The 3,611-nt window shown below is 44.8% G+C and overlaps 1 long non-coding RNA gene across 3 annotated transcripts; it reads right to left on the minus strand.

Annotated features, from left to right (window-relative positions):
* Window positions 1-8: 8 nt before the first annotated feature.
* On the minus strand, window positions 9-1,995 carry LOC123176782 (uncharacterized). 3 transcript variants are annotated; one of them, XR_006488653.1, is made up of 5 exons: window positions 1,575-1,995; window positions 1,389-1,452; window positions 429-1,159; window positions 244-306; window positions 9-151 (listed from the first exon to the last, which is right to left on the minus strand). It is a non-coding gene; the product is annotated as an uncharacterized lncRNA (long non-coding RNA). The 3 variants fall into 3 exon arrangements; XR_006488651.1 differs by having other exon boundaries at window positions 42-151; window positions 244-669; window positions 785-1,159; XR_006488652.1 differs by having other exon boundaries at window positions 17-151; window positions 244-1,159.
* Between the last annotated feature and the right edge of the window lie 1,616 nt (window positions 1,996-3,611).

Below are 3,611 nucleotides of genomic sequence, written 5' to 3' on the forward strand. Positions count from 1 at the left end.
TGTACTTCCAAATGCATTGGCTGTCTGTTAAAAGTTAAAACAAATACCAGATATCCCTCGTGACGCCCATGAGCAAGCTCATCTCGTTGGCAGCAGCAGAGGCGGCAACGCTGATGGCGGCCCCAGCATCGACCTCGTTGCTGATTGGTTCCTAGTGAAAGGATATATTTTTTATATTAATTCAAGGAATTATCGTGGCCCTTGTTTTGCCTGTGAAATATCCGAGCAACTTCCAGTGCTCACCAGATGAAAGGGAGCCAAGCAAATAATGTTGACTTTTGGCGGCCAAATGATGATAATGTTATTCTGGAATTAAACAACAAAAGAAAATATAGATATATTGGAAGCAACAAAGCGAGAATAGTCTGTTGTAGAAAGAAAATTAAATTAAATAGTAAAAAAAGAAAAGAAAACAGAGCAGGCAGTACGGCAAACAAAGGAAGTCTGTAGCAACAATTGCACGCCTTGGCATCAGGTTGGTTGATAATCCATTCCATGGTATTTTCGAAGAATCGATCGTCGCCTCCGTTACATTGAGGCCACCGAAATCATTTGCACTTATGTACCAGTCATAACATAGGAAAGTTGAGTTGTGCCGACTTGGTGGTCGAAGCAGGCGGCAAGGTGAATTTGTGATGCTGCATTTCGAGGTGAAGAATCAAAGGAAGCCTGGCAAAGAGCATGAAGTACAAATATTATGGCAGCAAGAAACAGAGAGTGATCATCTCCAAAAAAGGACAAAAGGGAAACATAGAGATTGTATTGGCAAAAGAAAGCAAAGTACTCTTTTGTTCACAATTGCAAGTTATCTCATCAGATTGATCATCCACTCCAAAGTCCAAAGAATAGATTATCATCAGGCCAGCAGATGCCAACTGTAGCTCGATCTGAGATCTGGAAGCTTGCTCCATCGTCTTCGTCCCATCACTCATGCCCACAAGATACATGGAACTCCTGTGCCATTCGCCGCATAAAAAACATTCAAACTGCATCTAAGGTCTAAGCTCAGCTTCACAGCACATCGGAGGTCCGTAGCAGCAAAACTTGGAAGGTTTGGCAGCACCATGCTGTTGCTTAACAATGAAATTCAGCTTCGCAGTAGCATCTTCTGTAGTACAGTATATAATGTAGCGCATTGGATCTTGAGACAATTTCCGCCCTGCCGAATTCATATCTACACAGCATTAGTAAGATTATGAAAAACACTAATTTCTTCATTGTACGTATGGCTAATTCAGATTGCAAAATAGTACGTACAATATAATTTTTATATGTGGAGCATAAATAGCAATGCACGTAATAAGACAACACTGAACTGGAATCTGAGGTTTCTTTAATCTCTCGTAGGTACCAATCATCTCCTAAGTAAAACAAGATTTGAGTGGTACCTATATAGAATCAGAACTCGGAAGGCATCAACCAGAAACTCGTGGTCACCGCAGATCATCTTCACTGTTACGGGAACATGAAAACAGAAGAGAAGAGCGATGTATTAATTTTAAGTGTATAAGAAACATCATCAGTAGATAGCTACTACTACTACAAAACAAAACAAACAGAAATAGCTAGCTGACCTGTCGCTCCCTGTCTGCACATCTAAGTAGCTCTCTCGTGCTGCTCCGTGCTCGGAAAGTACAGCTGATGATTCCCCCATTGCTTCTTCCACCTCTACAACATTTGATCCTCCTACGGTGGTGTTGGCACTGGTCCCGTACAATGCGACGCCCGACGAGTACTTTCCGTCGAGGAGCACACGTACACAACCAGGTTGCTTGACACGTTCTAGCCGGCCGATGCTTTTGGCCAACACACACGTACTATGCAACCAAGCAGGCACTCAGGCAGGTCGATCGATTCTTCTCTGGCCACAGCACACGTACACGTACGTATACCTGCAATCCGCCGGGTTTGCTTGATCAATCTAGACTAGCACAACACGTGAACACGAGACGCTGATGGATTGCAACAGGAGCGTGTCGCTCCTGGGATTTGTTATTGATTTGATCTGAGTTGAGTTTACAGGGGAACCACGTACAGGTATATATAGTACCTATCCTACCTATACACGGCCGACTCGGCCAGGGCTACATGTCCGTGCCGGACTCAGTTTTGCCTAATCGTGATTATATCCAACAGGTGGTAGCACTCCGGTCTCGGAATGACACTCGCATCACAGGATGGTTTGGGTGTGATTTCACTTCCTGGTGCAGCTCAAAATTATTGAGCTCCCTGGGGATTTGAAGTGAAATCTCCTTGATCTTTGGAAGGTGTTTGATGCCAGTAATCCGTACAGAGTCTTGGAAGGTGAAATGTAAATATATCTCTGCAATGTGGGGCATGGTGCCCTCCTCGTATCTCACCTTTCTCAGATCATTCCAGAAGTGCATACGAAGTATCCTGAGACTTGGAAATGCTTCCGACACAAACACTAGCTCCTCTCGAACAGACTTGGAACGGGGCCTTAGCCTCCAGGTTCGTGGAACTATTGACAGTTGAAATGGGGAAACATTGTCACAAAATACAGATGGAAAATGCTGCTCCCAAAATAAACCTATGGGTTCCGTATGGCGTGGCGATGGCGTCGGGGGCGAGCTTCGGCGACGAGGAGGAGGCCGGCGGCGGGCTCGAGGGCACACACGACAAGGGCGTCGGGGCAGTGCTCGGGGAGGCGATGGCGCAGTCCGGCAGCCTGGCGGCGTTGATGTGGTTGCGGCGTCGTCGGGGTGGGCAACTGCAGAGATGAATCTGAGAAACGCTAAGTGTTTTCTTATATAGCAAAGCCATTGGTCCCGGTTCGTGGCACCAACCGGGACCAATACCCCCCTTTAGTCCCGGTTGTTGCCACCAACCGGGACCAAAGGTCTCTTTTCAGCAGCCCAAAGGGCGGGAAGCAGAGGCCTTTGGTCCCGGTTGGTGGTACCAACCTGGACTAAAGGAGGGGCATTGGTACCGGTTCGTGGCACCAACCGGGACCAATGCACACCTTTAGTCCCCGTTGGTGCCACCAACCGGGACCAAAGGCCCTGTGCTGCCCGCGTCAGGCCAACGTTTAGTCCCACCTCACTAGTTGAGAGAGCTCGAGAGTGGTTTATAAGTGCTGCTGCGCTAACCCTCTCGAGCTCCTCTTAACTGCTGGCTTTCGGGCCTAATCTGTCACTGTGTGTCGGTGGGCCTACTGGGCTTACCGCGGGCCTGAATCCTAGCCCGTTGTTGGGTTTCTAGTCGTATTCAGGCTGTGGTGGCCCTTTAGATGGCACTTTTTTTTGTTTTATTTTTTGCTTTGTTTATTTTATTTTGTTTCTACTTATAGCAAAATACTTACTAGTTTTTCACTGATTCTTTTTGCTTTTATGTAATAAAAATTATAAACTTTCTGTTAGTACCATTTGTTTTCTAATTTGAATAGTTTAAATTTGAATTTTTGGAAATTTGTGTGAATCACTAGTTTTTGAATAGCATTACTATAAAAATAGATTTTTGAGTGATTCTTTTTCCTGCTATTTAATATTACTTTGTTTTATCATTATATTCAAAAACATATTTTGTTTTTTTAGTTTCTAACAAAAAATTCTTTATGATAATTCTTTTGCTATTGAAGTTTCTAACAAAAA

This window comes from Triticum aestivum, unplaced genomic scaffold (genome assembly GCF_018294505.1).
Source record: "Triticum aestivum cultivar Chinese Spring unplaced genomic scaffold, IWGSC CS RefSeq v2.1 scaffold36114, whole genome shotgun sequence".
In the NCBI taxonomy this organism is placed as follows: domain Eukaryota; kingdom Viridiplantae; phylum Streptophyta; class Magnoliopsida; order Poales; family Poaceae; genus Triticum; species Triticum aestivum.